General features: G+C 37.1%; 1 protein-coding gene across 4 annotated transcripts in view; it reads left to right on the top strand.

The window, feature by feature from the left end:
• Positions 1-577: 577 nt before the first annotated feature.
• LOC149548294 (pyruvate dehydrogenase E1 component subunit beta-1, mitochondrial-like) overlaps positions 578-21,557 on the top strand; it is a 44,002-nt gene continuing 23,022 nt past the window's right edge. Inside the window, exons 1-2 of one of the 4 annotated variants that reach the window (XM_089792375.1) lie at positions 578-736; positions 1,106-1,129. The gene's annotated coding sequence lies outside the window, so the exon portion shown is untranslated. Of the gene's footprint in view, positions 971-1,105; positions 1,130-21,557 lie in introns of all 4 variants that reach the window. The other 3 variants (XM_089792376.1, XM_089792374.1, XM_089792377.1) reach the window with 3 other exon arrangements.

Here is a 21,557-nt window from a genome sequence, read left to right as displayed (position 1 = left end):
CTATTTATCTTTGTACACTTACCTTCCTTTTGTGAAAGTACATATTGTAAGGTTTCCCAATAATCAAAATAATTTTTTTGGTCCTTTGCTCATCACAATTTGTTTTCAATGTGACATAAAGTTATATAGGTTAAAAACAAATCTCATATATACTCATTATAGAATACTAGTTTTATAATTATTTACAATATTTCTTACACAAAATTCAATGAACCATTTATATTTCTAAATATTAGATATCTTAACATCTCTCAACTTATTTAAAAAATCAATTTAAAATATAGATATATTAATTTATAAAAATCAAATATGATGAATGAATGAGAACCATTCACTATGTATATAGCTTTTAAGAAATCTAACTATTCCATCTCCACAACGTACTTATATAATTCAAGAGCACATACCACTCAGTATATTAGTCAGACAAATATTCCACCTAATTTAAATCTCTCTTTACTAATAACAAGTCAAATTGAGCCCACCGCATTGGTTGAATTAAACCAAACTTAACGAGTCAAACATTCAAGCTTTACAAAATAATGATAAAGTTGACTCCAACAAAAACAAATCTGATAACTCAGAAGTTGGTGGGATGTTACAAAAGAAGGTTAGATGGTTCAATTTGAACCCTAGGTGAGCATTACAGGGGTTTGGTGGAGAAATAGTCACATCTTAAACATAAACGCTCGAAGCCTTCAGTGCAATTCGGCCACCAAGATCACTCCATAGCCAGGTTAGATTCACCGTCTGCCTAAAATTCGCGTTCGAATGACCGTCTCTTCGGAATTTTTTGTCGAGTATAGAATATATAAGTATTTTTCGGATGATTTGTTACTCTGTGTACATAACACTGTTGCGATCTAAATCTCTATTCATATGAACTCTCCTTTGAATACGATTTGTTGATTAGGCTGCGTTGTTGTACACATTTGTGTATTTGTAAGCCAATCTGCTAGATATAATTAAGGTAGGGTTGAATTTGTATATTTTTCGATGATTTGTTTGTCACTACGACTGAATATCTACGTGAATATATCTGGCAAAAACCTGTGAGTTGAAGTATGAATAAATTGAATTTGTTTAGTTTATTGGTGAAATGCAGGGTGACGACAGAGCATTCCTAAAGGTAAGATATTCATTCGGAAGAATATGTTTTTGAAAAATTATACGAGAAGGCATAGGACAAATAAAGTAAGATTTGTTTATTTTTTCATCGACTTTTTATTCTGAGCACATATAAATCTAAGATTGTCATCCTTGTTGGAATGAATGTTTTCTCACAAACATCTGTGACTTCTGCGCAAATTTGATTTCTCACAAACATCTGTTACTTCTGCGCAAACTATAGTTGAAGTTTTGTATTTTTTTATAGTCGTTTTTTTTTTTCTCACAGACATTTTTGCAGTATAGTGTGAACTGGGATTGCATGTATTTATGTTCTGATGAATACGAGTATGAGTATATAGTACTTTAAACAACAAAATCACATTCAAATGGCTCCTTTTGTTAGAGTTTGTGAAGTGTATTGCAAATTAGGTTTGTTTTTTAAATTTTTGCAGTGAATTTTTGTTGGAATACAAATTACTATGAAAAGAAAAGGAAAGGAAGGAATCTTTTATAGTTCACAACACCAGCTATTTTTTTGGGTCTACATTATGGGACAACCCTGTAGTCCTTGCCAGAGGCACTTAACAGTGTTACAATTGAGGCATATATACCTTACCCTCTGTGAGTTTTGAACTTGTGCCCTCTCTTTCAAGACTACAGGTTCTCCGCCACTAGGTCAGCTCAGGGTGTACACGAAGAATAAAATCTTTGTTAAAATGAGTTTCTTCTTGCAAAAATTTGTGAAGTATAGTGCAATAAGGTCTTGTATGATTGATCTGTGACCATACATTGGACAAGGATCACAAATGTTATGAGATTTGGTTTAATATCCGAGGATTGGTTACTTGTAATGCATAAACCCCAGGATGTTTGTTGCAACAGGTGTATTAGCACGTCTATCATATCATAACTCCAATAAGGGGTTTTATTGATATTTTTTTGGCAATTGGGATCTTTACACAAAAACAAAATAAAAAGTAAATTGTGCAGCAGGATTTATAAATAAGTTACACCATTTGGAAATAACACCGTCACTTAAAAACTTGGGCTCAGGGAGGGTTTGTCTGTTTTTATGGGCTAAGTCTTGGGAACTGGGAGTTTTACACAATTTTTACAAATATAACTACTATATAGCTGATTTGTTCAATTAGCTAAGACAGATTTTTAAAACTTTGTACATATTAATACATAGAAACTTTCACATAGGTTTGTTTGTCATAGCATACTCATTCTCATGTCTCCAGGTGACTGTTGAAATGTGTCACTTATTCATATACTTGCATGCTTATATGATATTTCCCAACAACGCCCTTGTAAGTTTGCTATTGTATCCCATATGTCAAAAAATCTGTTTGCAAGTTGCAACATCATAAGTTATTAGATGTGCTTAGATATGTGATCATTGATAGTTCTAATCAAAGATCTAAAAGCAATGGAAGTATTTACTATTTATCCTGAAATTGTTGACAAAGGCCCATCTTAAGTTTTCATCCGGCACTTAAGATGAGACATTGTTCTGGTTTATTGGTGTTGGACTGTGACCATGATTTTCTAGTATATACTGCATTTTCTTCCAGAGTTCAGAGGCGTTTGTTGAGCTTGATAGTGTTGATTTGATGTCTTGCCATCACTTTTAAGCTGTGATCCATACTAGAATTACCACATTTGGGACTTAGTAGTGTTGATAGGGTGTCTTTTTATTATTGTTAAGTTGTGATCCATTTCAAAACCATTTAAAAGTGATGCGGAGCATCTTAAAAAAAATTAACCAATCAGTGGGATACATACTGATCCCATCAAAATCTATGAAATAAATTCCATTTATAGAGGCATCTTACGAGGTAAAACACAACATGTTTTAATACAACAGCATGAACCCTTCTCCATTTACGTATCCTGATTTCTATATCTGATTCCGTTGTTCATAACTTCGGTTCTAAACGTCTTCTTGAAAATCCCTTTGGTGGAAGTGTTTCAAATTAGACCTATTAAAACATATCCAAATCTCAGTACAATATAACTTATTAATTATAAATTATGTTGTTTGCACCGAGACCCATTTTCTCTGTCATAAACCAGAAGTAAAATATGTAACCCTGCCTAGGGCATCAAATATCTTTTACAAAACAAATTCAAATAACCCCAAACCAATTCCAAATTATCCATTTGTGAGTCTAGTTTCCAAATCTGTAAGCCATTAATTTTTCCAATACATAAATTATTATATAAGCACAAATCTTTGCATGCAACACCATTGAAGGCATTTAAAAACCAGTTTTCACTCAAATCTTCATAACTTTCACAAATATGCATAACAATGTCTCAAACAAAAAGGAAATGGAAGGTAATTCTCATATCTTTCCAATGAATCCATTTAGAGTTCTTTAACCATCCATATGTGTCCATACCAAATGCTGCAACATGACTGTTTGCAAGAGTCTCAAATCTGAAAACAGTAACTTTCACCAAAATGATCATAACTTCCTCAAAACTGAATGAAATTACTCCAAACCAAAAAGAGGAGAATGATAATTCATACCACTATCAAATATACAGATTATATAGGGTTCCCAGGTCGTACATGGCTGTACAAGGCCTAGATCCAACATGAATCCAAAAAAAAAATCAATCAAAATAGCAATAGTTGAAAACACCAAAAATTATCCAAAATGATTCTTTCTTCTCCTTATTCTCATTAATTGATTTGGAACGACCATTAAATGCTTTTATAAGATTTTTGATAGTTGAGAACTTCCCAACCAACTTGTTACATTCTTTAACCCTTTTTTTGCAGTTTTTGCAAAGTTTTAAAGTTGCAACATTTAAGCAACTTTTACATTTTAGAAATTTTGATCTCACAACTTGGTCCAACTTTACAAACATGTCATAATGGAATATTAATCACCATTTACAATACTTTTACCCTTCCTTGGGTTTACAAACAAATTTTGACCTCTTGACCAATTCATGACCTTACTAGGACAACTAGGGCAAATTGACAACGTTTACAATTTATGACAAAATGGCTTCATAGCCTTTACATCTTGACCCAAATACAACATAAATGACTCAAATGGATTTAAATATCTCATATAAGGAATCTTAACCTTATCATGTTCTTGTACTTTAGGTGCTCTTGCACCAAAAAGGAGGGATGAGGCCTTTAGATTTTTTTTTTTCTGACTTGAAAGTAATAAATTTAGCCATTGGCAGGATGCCTTGAAGTTCAAATTTTGCATTTGCTAATCTGTCCCAATTTTTTAGTGGAAAAGCTTCCTGAGGGATATAAGCGAATTTATTTATACGGATACAAAATTTTTGTTGGGGCTGATATTGGCACATGTAACTATTTGAGCTATTCTTATGCCATAGTCACTTGGCTTGTTGGCTTTATTGTGATTTGAGGTTGCTAGTTAGTGGTTTACTTGTTTGGGTAGTAGTGTTTTTTTATGATTGTTAATTAGAGTTTTCTATATTGATAACCAAAAGAAAGTACATATATAGAGATTGCCACATTGTGACCAAAAAGGGATCCCACAACTTAACCACCTACCCAACACTACCCAACCATTACACACAAACTTTATATACATCGGAATGATTACAAAAAGCTAATTGCCCAAACCCCATGCAAGATCTAGACCCATGACCGACTAACCGACTAACCCCAAGTTTAGCAAAACCAACCCGCAGCCTACTCACCGGTGAAATTAGGAATGCCGTCCTTGCCACGCAAGCCTGCCATTGAAGCACCACACCTCTCCTTTGCAGCACCACCACAACCCTCAAGCAATGAAATATTTACTCCTGCCACCACTCCAGGTTGCTCACCAGATGAAGCACCCACACCATTCTTTGCACGACCACTTTGTTGAGCCACAAAGAGCTGTCGATGAACCATTGGGTGCCCATCCTCGCCAATTGGAGCCATTGACCTAATTGGCATTTCCTTTCTCCAACGACAGGCATTCGAACCAACTGCCCTCGTACGCTCGTGGGATTGTAGAACCTCCACCAGCTATTACCATTTGTTCTCAACACTAGGCAAATGCACCTCCATAGGGCATGACGACGACCACACCAACAAGGGCTGAAGCTCACCATCACCACTGCCAATCAACCTCCACGGACCAAGACCCATATGCCAATTTCAGCTTGATGTACAATGTCCTCCAAACCCTCTGCCTATTTAGGTTCTAAACATTACCCTAGTCACACGTTGCACCTTCTCTTTCTCCTCGTTAACCATCAATACCAATGTGAGAAAGAGGGACGAGCTATCCACATTGGAATGAGGGCGCTAGTCATGCTCCAAATAATCTTCCCCAAAGATTCGAAACATAGGCTTCGAAAAGTCTTCCTCATCAGTTTTGAGCACATTGTCGAGCCTCTTGATTGTGATCGACCCTGTAAACGACAGAATTTGGCCCAAAGTCCACAAGGAAAAATTGGCTTCCATTCTGTAAACCCAAAAAATACATTTCCAATCACTGCCCTGTTCAATGTTTACCAAGCATTGGCAAATTAGGGAAGTGGAAGCTAATAAAAGCCACTGGCGAAGCCTCAGAACCATTTGTGCCATAATGAATACACCATCATGTCAAAACAAGCCGGAGCGCTCACACATGCCAACCCCTTACGAAGCGTACTATAAACTTGCCAAAAAATGAAAACTGCTGCCACCATTTTGGATGAAATACAACACGTGACCAATCCATTCAATATGATCTTGCTAAAAGAAATCCAAGTCCTTGGGATCAATAGAACTAAAATCTTCGCTGCACCCACTTTTGATAATTTGTCAGCTAAGGAATTGGCTTCCTTGGGAAAATGGGTTACCCGAAAATCATCCACATCAGCCAACAAAGCTCGAATTTGCGAAATATATTTGTGCAAATACCATGTGTCCAACTCCCCTTTCACGATCCCATTAACCACGATTTGCAAATCACCTTCAAGGTGAAGTCTCTGGGCACCCATCTTAATACCCAACATTATTGCCTTAACTGCCACTAAGCATTCAGCCTGATTATTGGTTCCATCCATAATTCTCTTAGCTCCAGTGGCCAGGATATTACTGTCTTCATTTCTAGCCACTACACCAACTCTCGATGGGCAGTGACTCCCCTTTCAAGCGCTGTCAGAATTAATTTTGATCCATCCTGGATCAAAAAGCCTCCAATTGACCTTAACAGCCACATCTGCTTCCAACAGAGGATTATCCCTCTTAGGCCCATTAACGGGCCTGAATTTCACCAAGGGCCAACTCTGCTGTATCTGAGCATCCTGCATCCCTTTGATTAAAAGACACCTTATCCGAATTAATCCTTGATGCCGCATTTGAAACTAGTATTGAGACAACTTGTTCCAATCAGACTAAGAATCTTGGTGTTGCTTCCACCTTGTCTTGGAACACCCTCCTGTTCTGTTCTTCCTAAATTCTTCACAAATAATGGATAGAATTATGTTCAAAATTGCTGCAAATGTGGAAGACTGATTTGGGATAGACCAAGATTCTAATCAGTCCTTCAATTTGGCCGACATGGACCCCTGCCAATTCAATCTTTGAAAGATGAAATGCCATGCCTTTGGTGCAAATTCACAATTCAGAAAATTCACCTGATTACACAGAACACACGTAAAAGGCCTGGCAAATCCTAAATGCATTAACATATCCCTTATAAGAGTACGGCCATTTTTAGCCAACCACGTGAAAGCTCTTGCCTTAGGAAGGCAAGCACCATGCCAACATAAGCTTTGTTCCCATTCTACTTTCCTGTGAACATTCTCCAACAGAGAATACCCAATCTTTACTGACTAATTCGCACTCTTCGAACCACAACATTTTAGAACATTGCACTTCCTAGAACCCATGACAGTCCTTTTTTCTAAAATGCCTTTCAATACAGATTGATCTGGTAGGGAGAGGCCCAAGAGGGCAGGATCTTTCCATTTCAACACCCTCCATAGCACAAAGGATACTGGGTCCAAAAAGCCGCTCACCTCTTCATCCCACATTCTCTTGGTAGAGTCAATTATCTACTGTGAAACTCCTTCATCTACCAGGATTCCATGATTGTCCCAGGAGTTATACCAGACGTTGGCATGCTGACCGTTCCCAACTTGCCAAGTGATGTGGTCCGTTATCAGACTTCTACAACTGATGAGGAAATTCCATAGGGCTGAACCCCTTGGGGGATTGGCAATAGTTAAGATCCTCTCATCCTCCGGACTGTCCAAATACTTTGCCCTTAAAACTTTCACCCATCTTTGATCGGCCTGTGCATACATTTGCCTAATCAATTTGGCTCCCATTGCTGTGTTTAGAAGTTTCCAGTTTCTCAATCCCACTCCACATCCTCCTTTGGGTTGATATATCCTATCCCAGGCCATAAAGGGAAATTTGTCTTGCTATTGAGAACCATTCCACATCAATCTACGCATCCTCTGCTGAATAACCCCAATCACCTTCCGGGGAATCCTAAAACATGACATTGAGAATATTAGCATTGCAAAATGGCTGTCTTTAACATGAGCAAGTGACCTGCCAGTGTTAACTATTTGCTCTTCCATCCTTCTAACCGAGAGCAACACCCATCAATTAATTCCTTCCAAAGTTGAGCCCTTCCAATACCTTCAAACAATGGCGTTGCTATCGATCTCCGGGATCCTACTTCTGTGTTAAAAAAGGAAGCCTCAGATTTGCTCCAGTTCACGCTCTTCCTTGAGGCCAAACTGCAGGACTCTAGGACTCTTTTCTTAATTCTTGCCTTAGCCATTGAAGCAACACCAAAGAAGCAGGTGTCATTAGCGAACTGGGAATGGGATGTGCGATCAATCCCCCTTGCAATGCAGATTCCTTTCCATTGACCATTGACCCTTTTCCGTGAGATAGTTCTGCCTAGCACTTCTGCCAACAAGATGAATAAAAAGGGGGAAATGGGGTCCCCTTGCTGTATACCCCGAAAAGTTTCAAAAAAGCCCTGCGGGCTACCATTGACAAGAATTGAAGCTCTTTACTCTGAAATCATACCACCTATCCACTTTGTCCTTTCATTGCCAAAGCCAAAATGCTTCAACACTTTGATCAAGAAGCCCCTATCCACTCGATCATATGCTTTACGAATCTCCAATTTTAGCATCATGTACCTTTGGTTGCCAACTCTTGCCGAATGAATCACTTCATGGGACACGATAATACCATCTACAATATTCCTGTTAGGAGTCAAGCTGCTTTTGTTCAGGGGAAATCAACTTGCTAAGGATGATCTTCAATCTGTTTGCTGCCACCTTTGAAATGATCTTGTAGATCGTATTGCACAGGGAGATTGATCAGAAATCATCAAAGGAAGAAGGCTTTTCCTTCTTTGGAATGAGGACCACTAAAGTGTTATTGAAGTCTTTGAAAATGAAACCAAACTTGCTAGATTCCTCTACCACACCTAGAAGTTCAGTTTTCAACAAGTTCCAAATTTTCTGATAAAAAATTGCTTGAAAACTGTCCGGCTCAGTGGCCTTGTCAGTGTCTCCACCCATGCTAAAGATAACAGCCCTAAGTTCTTTGATAGTTCCATCAACATCCGGTTATCATCTGTAGAAACTAAGCTAGGAATAGCATCCAGGATCTCCTCCTGCGCTCTAGATCTGTCTGCAGAATCTGCACTCCATAATCTTGAGAAAAAACCAACTGCCTCCTTATCAATGATCTCTGGTTCTTCAGTTACTGATCCATCTTCAAGAGCAATAGACAATATCCTGTCGATACTTCCTTGCTTTGACAGAACTATGGAAGAACTTTGTATTACAGTCCCCATCCTGAGGCCAACGTTCTCGAGACTTTTGTTCCCATTAGACCTCTTCCCTCTGCAATATTTCTCCATATTGGGCTAACAAATCCTTGTCTGTTTCATATTCCACTACATCCATACCCTCAGCCAGCACCTTACTGTTTGTGGCTTCCAAATCACTCTCCAGAGATTCTATTTCAGCAAAAATATTTCCAAAATGGACTCTATTCCATGCTTTAAGGTTCTTTTTGGGCAGTTATGTTTGTCTGTAAGAGGCTTTGATATTTGATTTTGTGTAGGGCAATATATGTAGTATCGGAACTATACTATTTACCGATTTCATTATATAGCGTTGGAGGTAATGCCTGTTAAGATTGCAAACCAGAATAGCAAAACCAGATAGCAGAAATCTTAAACCAAACATTAGAACAAATAGACACATAGATTTACCCAGGGAAAACCTTCTTATTCGAGGGTAAAAAACCCAGCCTGCAAAAGTCGTGCCTTTATTGAGATCTTTAAACAACTACAAAATATTTTGCTTATGATTGAAGTCTTCAACAATCAATCAACAAGTTTGCCTTCTTCAAAGATCACACAGTTTCTATTGTAAGTTATAACAAACACTTTACTAATGAAATTGATTCTCAGAATAAGTATGTAGATCTATTCATAGATCAAATACACACTAAATCAAGTGTAATTCCAATACCACAGTCTTATTCAAATGCATTCAATAGAATTGCCAATTAAACTATTCTTACATGTCTCCAAGAATACATCCATGTTGTAAGAAAGAACTTGACTGCCACACGCACAGACAGCTCACGATAATATCAAAAAGGACTTTTTTTCTTTACTGGCTACCCCACACACAGACAGACAGCTCTTGATGCACAATCAGCCAAGAAGCTCTTGAATCACCACACAGGCTCTGATCAGCTTGCTCTGTCATCAGACATTCAATCAGCAAATTCATGCTCATGCAGAGATCCCCGAGAGAGCATTTTTCAATGAAGAGTTTTCCATAGCAAAAATACTAATGCATGTCTATGAACGCTGCTCAGATATAACACACGATGCTTGTTCATAACGGTGAATAGGAACAACTGAATCATAACAGCATTGCTCAAACTCAATGTTGCAGAATAAGTAGCTTGGGAGATCACCTCAGGTATATGATCTCTCATGTAGCTAATGCAATCATTAACACTCGCTCTTAGCAAGAGAGAGATCATTCGTGTGTTAATGTGATTAGATTTATTGCAGATCTGAACTGTATATGTCTTTTCAATTTCAGAATGCAATTCTTACTAATCTCTGTATTAACAAAACAATAATCTCTCTGAAATATAGTGGAGAAGATATATATTGTTTCAGATTCGTATCACTGATTTCTGAATATGAATAAGATCGATCTCCAGATTGCTTTACACTAATGATTTCGGTACATTGCATATTTTCGATCAAGTTTGAATATATATATATATATATATATATATATATCTTTAGAGGGGTACAAGAGTGGATAGACATGTCTCCACCAATAGGGAGATATGTCTCTCCATCATCATACCATTTCATAACTCATATTAATCCAAACAAATAGCAAATACAGATGGGCAATTATATGAACTGAGTCATGGATCAATTACAAACATGATCCGTTTGTTATCTATAATGTGTAATGCTCCTTAATCATATGTAAATCTGATTGCTGCAACATATATTTATAATTGGTGACAAGTGATGAGTTTTGTAATATCGATTAGATCGATATTCATTAAATAACAATAACACTTTTTAATAGTGCTGATCGATATACTCAAATTTATGCTTGGAACAAATACATAACGTTTCAATTTGATTTGTAAATGGTAGTTCGATCTATCAATAAGATAAATCTGATGATATAATTTTGAGTATTAAATGTGTGTGTGTGTGTGTGTGTATCAATATACAAAAAGTTTATATATACACAGTACACACACACACACATGCATATTATTATATCATTCTATTGATCTTTTAGTCATTCACAATTATCTTACCAAAGCTACTATTATCAACAATATGATTTAGTGTGTCTCAACTTGACAAGCACAATGAAGCTGCAACCAAAAAAAAAGTGTCAATAACAAAATCTCATCATAGATTTTCTAAACATATTGTTATTTTGGCATGAGATTCACCATGGCTACTCCCAGAGGGTGAAAAAATAGAGAAAAAATCACGGAGTCTCAAACATTGCTTCTGCTGTTGCTCCTCTGAGATGGGGGAACAAGGGATTTCACCTCGAACTTTTCACACAAAGAAGAATTCATTAACAAGGGGTTTCACATCAGATTTTCTCACAGAGAAGAACTCATTAACAAAGGATCGTACCTCGAACTTCTCTCGTAGAGAAGAACTCATTAACAAGGGGTTACACCTCGAACTTCTCTCACAGAGAATTCTTTAACAAGTGATTGCACCTTGAACTTCTCCCTCATAGAAAAGAACTCATTAACAAGTCTTCATGATGATGTGGCTCACCCTGAGACAGATATCAACTTTCTAACCTCCTTGACCAAGTCAGATTCCCTTTGAATCTGATATCAGCCTTTTGACCTCCTCGTCCAAGGTTGCCTTTGATGAATAATCAGATTCCCTCTGAATGAAGATTCCCTTTCAGCAAGGGCAGCATTCTCACTGCATTGATTGTCATAACAAAATAAAGCTGATTCCAATGAATAACCAAACAAGGGGCCTTAGCAGTCACATTGCTACACGAGCTTGCTGATCCTCTGCACAATGATTTGGTACTCTCCCTTTGCCACATAAGCTCCCTTTGAATCTGATTTTTGCAACTGAATAGTCTCCCTCTAAATGTCAGTTCTTCGTCTTTGAAGAAACTAATCACAATGCCTTTTGGATAGGTTTTGTAACAACCCCTTTTCCCGGTCCTTAGCTAACAACTAGCATATCATCGAAATACAGTTACTACTTCACATTTTTGAGAAGGCAGTTATAACAGTTATCTTACATGTTCATATGAAAGAGATTAACGGTTACAATCAGTTTAACTAAAATATCACAACAAACAATTGAAGGAAAAATCAAATAGAACTAAATTGATTGGATTATAAGTTTGCAATACTCTAATTTCCAAAATTGGAGTCCGCCTAGGGCAATATCTGCAAAACCATAGGTTAGTCCACATATACCCGCTTAGAGCACAAAAGTTATACCGCTGTATCGTAATAACTATTACCATTTAGGGCAAGAAAACCACTGAAACATCCTTGTTTTCCCATTGCTTATTATGACAATTAAAATTAAATAAAATATACGTTTATATTCATATTCACATGAATGAAGGACAATTATGATAGCCATCAAGTAAGCCTATCTCATACATGCAGTTACATTTCATGATCAGTTGATCTCACTGATTTCCTAATACATTTAAAAGGAAACTGATTTCCAAGCATCGAAGGCAATAATTGATTAACCATCTAACATTTCTTCAACTTGAGATTTAAAATATCGTTAAGTAAAATACTCGTCACCAAAAGATATTGAATGCAGATCGTATCTCTGTCTTGTGCAAGCCTTGGCATCTGGTGGAGAGAAGAAGCATTGTTAGGGGCTTAACCTCCCAACCGCAACCCTTAAATATCCGCATACAATCTCATCCGAGAAAGACCCTCCCTACCTGAAAAATAGAAAGGGGTCACCTTGTCGAACCGTTGAGCATCCTGGTGTTTACAGTATCAACCCACTGCTTGACTAGACAAGATCTTAACATTGGACCTCCATGAGCTGACTCAGTTTTCTTTATGCTGTTTTATAATTAAATACTTTCATTTCTGATCTCATTTGTTCTTGCAGGGATGTTCTCTCCTCCCACCCTTTTGGCTTGACCATTCTAGTCTTTATGGGTGCTTCCTAGGAGATCCCGAGATGGTATTCAATTCTCAAATAAATTGGTGTTTTCTATAGTCAATGATATTTCATGTCACCACATGCTAATCTTATCTCAGAGGCATATTTTTAACACCTCTGTATAAGTCAGGATGATTTATAAGCATAAAAGTATTTTGGTGCTTGCGTATATAACATATCATACACAAGACTATTAATGGAATATAAAAGTGGATTATTTACAGTGATCATGCAGACATCTTTTGGTTTGACTAACAATATCATCAACAAACAATTTGTATGTATGGCAGCGTAATAAGAAACAATGTTTGCATAATGAGTATGTTCAAAATATGATCCATATGCATTGCAATGTAACGAGGAACAATGATTGCATAACAATATGATCAACATATGATCCCTATGCATTGCAACGTAATGAGGAACAATGACTGCATAATCAGTATTACCAATATTCAATTCATATGCGTTGCAACATAATGAGGATCAAAGATTGCATAACCTGCTATGGAAGTTGCGCTGCTTAAAGCGGACTTGAGATCACTATCTCCGTGATGTATGCAAAATGCTAATACTGAAATAAGATGGCAAAGAAGCCGATAGGGTCAAAACTACTTGCTAGACTCTTGAAGACATGCGGATTGATAGCACTGACCTCAACTTGTCGTTGTGAGATAAATGAAATTGCAGAGCAATAAAGAAAGCTTGAAAGAATACAAAAAGGTTGCCCTCATAGTCTTGGCAAAAGCATATAAAACAACTTGCCCGCACTCTCAGTTACAAGGAGAAGCCGAGGTCGTTGTGCATGGCAAGCTATTGGTTCAAAAGAAATGACTTTCAATTCAAGAAGAGTAACTCCATCGGTTAATAAATTTAAAAGAAAATGAAAGCCCGATAAAAGATGCGCAATTGCTCAAAAATAATAGGGAGCAAAATACTAAAGATAATTATAAAGGTTTGGCTTCCACATGATATAAAATATATCGGCATCATGTTATCTTTGCTACCTCTATTTGTGTGTACACATATATGTACATGTGCGTAAATAACCATTTATTTCTTTTGTATCATTATATTGATTTATGTGCATGTATATATACATCTATGTGCAAGTATAGATGTCATGATATCATGGTGTCAATATATGAAGTATAATAGGAGGCTCCATAATGATCTCCGATTGAAAAGGTAATGATTAATATTATTATGTAAATGCTTAGTATTTTTCTTGATAAGTGTTATGAACTGACTGGTTAGCTCATGGTTGTCCAAGGTACTCTCCTGCTTGCCTAGCCATTTACCCTAAGCCAGGGTGATTTAGGACTCATACCTATTCGCTCAGTGATAGGTGGTGCCCTCATGCCCAATTCCTTTTTCGCAATGCTTCCTCCCCTTCGATGTGCTCTTGCAAGGAAGAAATTCTCCACGATAATATCATATTCTATAATTTTTGCTTCTGGATTTGATTGTGTTTGTTTTTTTAGCATCAACGTTTCGGATCACACTTTGCGATCCATCATCAGGATGAGAAAATGCAAGAATGAAATAGAAACACTCTGTGATCATACTATTTCATTCTTGCATTCTCTCATCCTGATGATGTATCACAGATTGTGATCCGAAATGTTGATGCTAAAAAAGCAAACACAATCAAATCCAGAAGCAAAAATTATAGTCTAATGGATGGAAATCTAATAAGATTGAATACCATATTCCTCAATATAATCACTATAACAAGTTATTTTTAATAAACCATCATAATGGCTAACCACCATTTCACTTGCTATGAATTTATGATGAATAATCAACTTACCAAGATTTTAAGATAACATTGTATTAACATTATAATGATTAACTAACATGTTCATCTTCATATGAAATTATAGCGATTAACCACCTTACCATTTCACATTACCATAACTAATTTTACTTGTCAATTGACTTCACATGAAACCTCAACGGCTATATGAACATTTTAAATTGAACCAAAAATTGGGATGTAACATTCCCTTCCCCTCGTGTTTCATCGTCCTCAACGAGCTTCGAAATTTTAACGAAACACTATTAAGGATGTTTAAAATTGAGCCAAAATTTGGGATGCAACATACCCTCCCCCTTTGTGTTTCATCGACCTCAATGAACTATGCAATTTTTAACACTAAGAGAATATTCCAAATACATGATATATATATATATATATATATATATATATATATATATATATATATATATATATATATATATGTGAAATCATTTCATTTCAAAATTGAATCAAAATCTATATATATGTGTGTGTGTGTGTGTGTGTGTGTGTGTGTGTTATCTCAACGCTTACATGATATCATAAAATCGAAAGTGAAACACATACTCACGTATGTTTACTTTATTGTACCTGTGACTACTTCAACATCACTTTGAATTGATCCATATTCTTGTCATACTCATGTAGACACTCACAATATTTTTAGTTCAATTCTCATATTGATATCTTGTGTAAGAGAATTATAAGTGTTCAATAATCAAGAGTAGGATAATCATTCAAAAATTTGTAATTCCTTACTAAAATGCTCTAGATCATAACTTGATCATATAAATTAAATCATTCATACATACCATCTGGTATATGGTACTCATTAAATTAGTAGGTCATTCTTGTAAGCTCACAGATCACTTGAAATAGTTAGTGGATCCATGTTTCCATTTATGTCACTTGGGCCTTCATACCCATCTTACCACAATAACATTTCATTAGAATAATCCACTCATGATAGAACTATATTCATCTCTAAAACAATATAAAACAACTCAATATATCTTGATACTCCATTACCATATAAAATCAATACCGCATGTGTATTATCCATGTATAATAGTGTGTCAAAAGGTAAAATCATAATATACTATGAAAGATCATCATACATCCAATCAAGATTATAAAGGTTATGATAGACATGGTACCACACTCTGTATCCTAGTCTCCTAAGCCCTTGGACTACACGTCCACACACAGTTCCTGAGATGGGGGTGTGGCTCAGATGCTTGTATGTTTTGTCCACAACATTCCAATTGTTGCTCAGACCCTAAATCTGATCTATCCATAACCACCTTTACATTTCCATGGGATTCTACCTATAGAATCCCCCTTACTTATATCAAGTTCATAATAATATGCTTCTCATAGCCATCAACTCATATCATGTATCTTATCTAGTATTGTTTGTTTCGTATAGGATATTTCAAATCTATGCACCTATGTGATGCAAAGAGAATCCGGAAGCACCCCTACTGGAGGTAATCGGGATCCCTGCAAATAACCACACAGCGAAAAACACAACACAAGATACACAGTTTGATACCAAATGCAACTCTTTATTCATAAAATAACTGTTTACATGCAATGTGCCTGATTGTAAGGCCTTTCAGGTTAGGGCCAAACACAAAAAGCAATTACAAAAACAATTCTGCAAGATCCCTCAAGATTCAACTCAATCCTAATTCTAGCTAGTCCAAATCCACACTGGTAGAAACCTCCAAGGAAGATCTTAACTTGTGCTCGCAAGCCCACCAAGCAATCTCCTTGTTTCCCAAGCCTCGGCTACTAGCCCTTCTCAAAATTCACTCTTCAGCTACTCCACGTTGAACTTAGGATCCACTCCCCCTGAATGAATGAATGCCTAAAGACTCCACAAGACCCCCTACTTATACCCAACTAAGCTACAGGTCGGCCTACCCTGATACAAATTAAAATAAACCCTTACATTAAATGCCTATGCAAGCCACAAGGTGGCTGCCACACAAATTAAATACCTATACACAAATTAAATGCACAAGGTTAGCCCATAGACAACTCGATCAACACAGAAGCCAAGACCAAACCGAGTGTCAGAAACCACCACCGAGCATTAGCATTCCGCCATGCATAATTGAGCTCCTTCCTTGACTAAGCGACTCGGTCAACACAACAACTAAACCACCCGAGCTCCCCAGTATATGCCGAGTCCTCCGATAATCGAGCAACTCGGGCAACACTACTGTCGAGTTCTTGCTTCACAGACCAAGTCCCTTCAATGACTGAGCAACTCGGGCAACACTACAACCAAGCTACACTGAGCTCCCAGTATGTGTTGAGTTCCTGCAAGCATCACCGAGTGCCTCCAAGCCATGTCGAGCTCCTTTGACAACTAAGCACCTCCAGGATCGCCGAGTCCATTCATCCACCGAGTTCTCAACCAAGAACTGCCAAGAGATGACCGAGTAATCTCTACCAAGCATCTCTTCTTCAACCGATTATTAGTCCAAGCACTCTTCAAAGCAACTACTGAGCCTCCTCCCATGAACTCCAAAGTAGCCATCGAGCAAACCCAAGATGCTCCTGCATCACTATGTTTACACTGATTTGATTAAGACATAGTTCCATGCTAAGAATCATTACCTTTTAAGCTGAAATTTCTTAGCTCAACACATCCTTGGGTCATATATTGATCATAAACATTTGAAACAAATTTACATAAGGTTCTTGTAGGTAGATCATCTAGGCGTGCTCGCCAATCACCTGAAAAGATTTGGGAATCCACTTTTCCCCATTCATGTGACCTAGGCTCTTATGTCCATCTTGTCACCACAATGTTTCAACGAAAAACACAAGTTAAACAAAAATTACATCTATAATTAAGCATTTATAGTTTTAGTTATGCAAGTGTGCTTACTCCATACTGGAGCACAAATTGTGATGTATAGCCTTCTTGTCATTTAATCATCATTAGAAAAGATCATCACTTTCAAGATAACAAGAATTCTCAAAGTCATGGTTCACAATTTTGAAGTTCAAGTCCTAAATTGGATAACGAAATATTAACTACCATTTCATATGAACAGGAAAGTAATTTGCAAACATATAATGCTGAAACATGCAACTGAAAGAAATAACTAGTTACAATCAAGAGGTTTAGATAACACCATGACAAGAGAAACAAAAACTAGTCTACACTTTGCAAGCCTCGACATCTGGACCTTGTGTAATCCTCACTCATTCTCTATTGAGAATGCCCCTCTCGACCTAGGATAAGGCATGTGCACCATTCTTGTCCTGCCATTTGAGCATCCTAGTGTTAGAGTGTCGACGAGGCTGTGGATACCCTCCAACCTATCTTCTAATTGCTAGCACTCTGACCTTTGGTGATCACAACAACAATCTTGTCACTAAACCTACCCTAGCAAGGGATTTCCAATGGACACTGTGTGCTCGATCACCCACTGCTTGACTTGCCAATTATGTAAATTTTCATAGTTCTGATTCATCTTTATGATTTTGCAAACTTATCCATCTGTCTAATTCATATGGACCACACCATTATCTCAGCCCTTCTCCGCTATTGTGGAATTCGGATGATCTCTAGTGTGATTTTCCCGCTTACATTGTAAAATATTCAGTTATGTAAAATAAATATTCATCCTGTCTCATTCAACGTTACATTTTGAGCTTCCTTGAAATAGTGCTAGGCCTAAGGTTCAGTGTTGAACCCAGAGCTCTGATACCATATGTAACAACCCCTTTTCCCAGGCCTTAGCTAACAACTAGCATATTATTGAAATACAGTTACTACTTACATTTGTGAGAAGGCAGTGATAACAGTTATCTTACATGTTCAGATGAAAAAGATTAACGGTAAAAAATCAGTTTAATTGAAATATCATAACTAACAATTGACTGAAAAATCAAATAAAACTATAAATTGATTTGATTTAAAGTTTGCAATACCCTAAATTCCAAAACTGGATTCCGCCAAGGGCAATATCTGCAAAACCATGGGTTAGTCCAAAACCATCGAACTTCTTTGAAAATAGAGCTGGTGGCTGCTGAGATTTGTTAGGAATATTTAATGGGTGAGCAATTCCATGGATTTTATTGTTTGTTTTCGCTTAAAAATTTTACCTCCTAAATTTAAGGAAGCTGGTGTTCCCATGAATTTTAGAGTGAAGGCCAGCTTAAGATTTTAATTTTATGGTGCCATTTTATTACAATCATAATCAAATTTTTAATCTTATAATATGCTATTTGTAATTTGTATCTTTCTAGTTTTTTGGGTGGGAAAATAATGAGTAGATTGTTGACATGTGGCGAAAAATTTCCCTAAGCTGGTGGGGCTATTTCCGGCCCCATCCTGTTTTCAGTAGTTCAAATTAAGAGGGCTAAAAAGTTGGAGCTCCTATTTTGTAGGAAAAGATTCGAAATAAACTTTTAGTGCCCCAATTTTTTTTTTATCATGGGAGCTCCCACTCCGCAAAAATAGAGCCCAAGCCCACCCACCCTCCCGCCTTGCCCCACCCGCGGGACCCTTAGTATGTAGATCTATTGACAGATCAAATACACATTAATAAAGTGTAATTCCAATACCACAGTCGTACTTGAACACATATAATAGAATCACCAATTAAACTATTCTCACATTTCTCTGAAGAACTTGACTGCCACACACACACACAGACAGTTCCTGATAATATCAAAAAGAACTTTTTTTCTTTACTGACAGCCCCACACACAGACAGGCAGCTCCCCATATATATACTTACAGGCAGGCTGCTCTCAAGCAGCTCTTGATGCACAATCACCCAAGCAGCTCTTGATACATTACACAGGCTCTGATCAGCTTGTTCTGTTGTCATACATTCGATCAGAAAATTCACACTCTGCATAGCTCCCCAAGAGAGCATTTTTCAATGAAGAGTTGTCCTTAGCAAAAATACTCTAACACTGGAATCCTCAGCGCCACAAAGTAACTGACGTGACACAAGAGGAAGACCAACAGACAGCAGTTACAAAGCTTTGAAACCAACACAGAGACTAGAATGGTGATCACATTTGCATGGTGATGAACACGTAACTTTGATTGGAGATTACATTTGCACAGCACTGACACATAACATTGGATGGTGATAACATCTGCATAGCATTGAAGAGGAAGACATGAATCGTCGTAGAACAGATTTATATGAATGCAGCCCTGTTATACTGCACGATGAATAACAAATGTCTATGAATGCTGCCCAGATATAACACACAATACTTATTCATAATATATGATGCTTATTCATAACGGTGATTAGGAACAATTGAATCACAACAACGTTGCTCGAACTCAATGTTGCAGAATAAGTAGCTTGGCAGATTACCTCAGGTATATTATCTCGCACGCAGCTAATACTGACATTAACAATACCTATGGGAGTAAAAGGGGACTCCTGGTTAATTCACGTGGTGAGAATTGTTTGTCTTGAAACTATTAAGTAGTTTATCAATTTTAAGAGGCCCATGTGCTGGAAGTTAGGATTGTTATCCTTTGAGAAAATTTAATTGGCAATGATGTCAGCCAGAAAATTGACATTGTATATTAGAAACGGAATAGAAATTGATCTTGCTAGTTCAATTTTGGTTTGAACTTTTTCCAATTAATATCTACTTATGTCCCATTGTTACTTTGGGACTTGTTGAACATTTACACTAAAATCCATGGCTTCTTTTTCCTGTTGGATAAGGTGATATATTTAATTTTAGTAAAATTTTGTTTGTTTATTGTTTCATTGAGAAGTTGTATAACAATCTCAGGTCATTTTAGCAACCTGTTGGTATTGGAGCACAAGCCTAAGCTGCATGATAGCTTAGAGCCAAGGAGTGAGGGGTATACATTCTGCCAAGTTTGCCTTATTGCACAATCCCAAACTCATCCCTTATTTATGGCATGTTTGTGGGATTTAAAATTTGATGGGTGGCATAATTAAGGAACATGCCATCACCCTCACCAATTTCGCTCAATCAAGTTGCAATCCTTTGGTTGTAGAATTTTATTTTGAGGGACACGGTTTGTATGTTCTCTGCATCTCTCCTGTACTTGCTCCCAAAAGCACATTGGATAGATATAATGAATGAGATTCGGCAAGAACTTCAAGTTTCAAGCAGACACTCTTGCATGGCAAGCACAAAGGGCCTATTGGCTATGTGCAAATGCTCTTCTTGACTAGAAAATGATTTAAAATTTTGATGTTGGCCAACAAGGTCATTCCCTTTTCAATGCTTTTGTAATCTGAGGCATCATGTTAGTGTAGAGTGGAAATATCACTCAAGTTCATAGATACAGAGATATGCTAATCATATAGAATAACACAATTGAGATACATATAAAGTAAAACATAGAATGTACCATTAATACCACAATACTAGTAGGCGAGGAAATGGTTTCTTTTATTAATACCCAAAATCAACATCCATACATTGACAATATTCCAAGTACTTTAGAAGGGTTGGTTGGTTGGAAACCAACCGACGCATTCTCACCTGCTAACTACCTTGCCCAACTAGCTTAAACAAGTACTAAACATAATAGTTACTTTATTCCGACTACATCTATCCCCCCCCAAAAAAGAAGTCGTCTTTCAGACGACTGCTGAACAAGAAAATAACAAACAGAACTTTGACTTCAAGAAGAAGAAGGATGGGAGGACATCCCTGTGCTCAGAGCTCCCCATAGTCGTTGTAGATCCCTTTCAGTTGTCTTTTGTTTTGCTGGAACACCCTGCAGTACCCTGAAAGTGTCCATCTTCTTGGCTTCCGATGTGACGATCTTGCTTTCCAATTCAGCTTTCTCTGTTTTCCAGGCTTCATGCATTGCAACTTTCTCGGCTTCCGATTGATATTGAAGATTCTGGCTTTCTAGTCCCCATGCTTTAGCTAGGCTTTTT

This window comes from Cupressus sempervirens, chromosome 7, assembly GCF_028749045.1.
Source record: "Cupressus sempervirens isolate cs-2001-9-10 chromosome 7, ASM2874904v1, whole genome shotgun sequence".
Taxonomy (NCBI): domain Eukaryota; kingdom Viridiplantae; phylum Streptophyta; class Pinopsida; order Cupressales; family Cupressaceae; genus Cupressus; species Cupressus sempervirens.
This window is presented reverse-complemented; position numbering and strand designations above follow the sequence as displayed.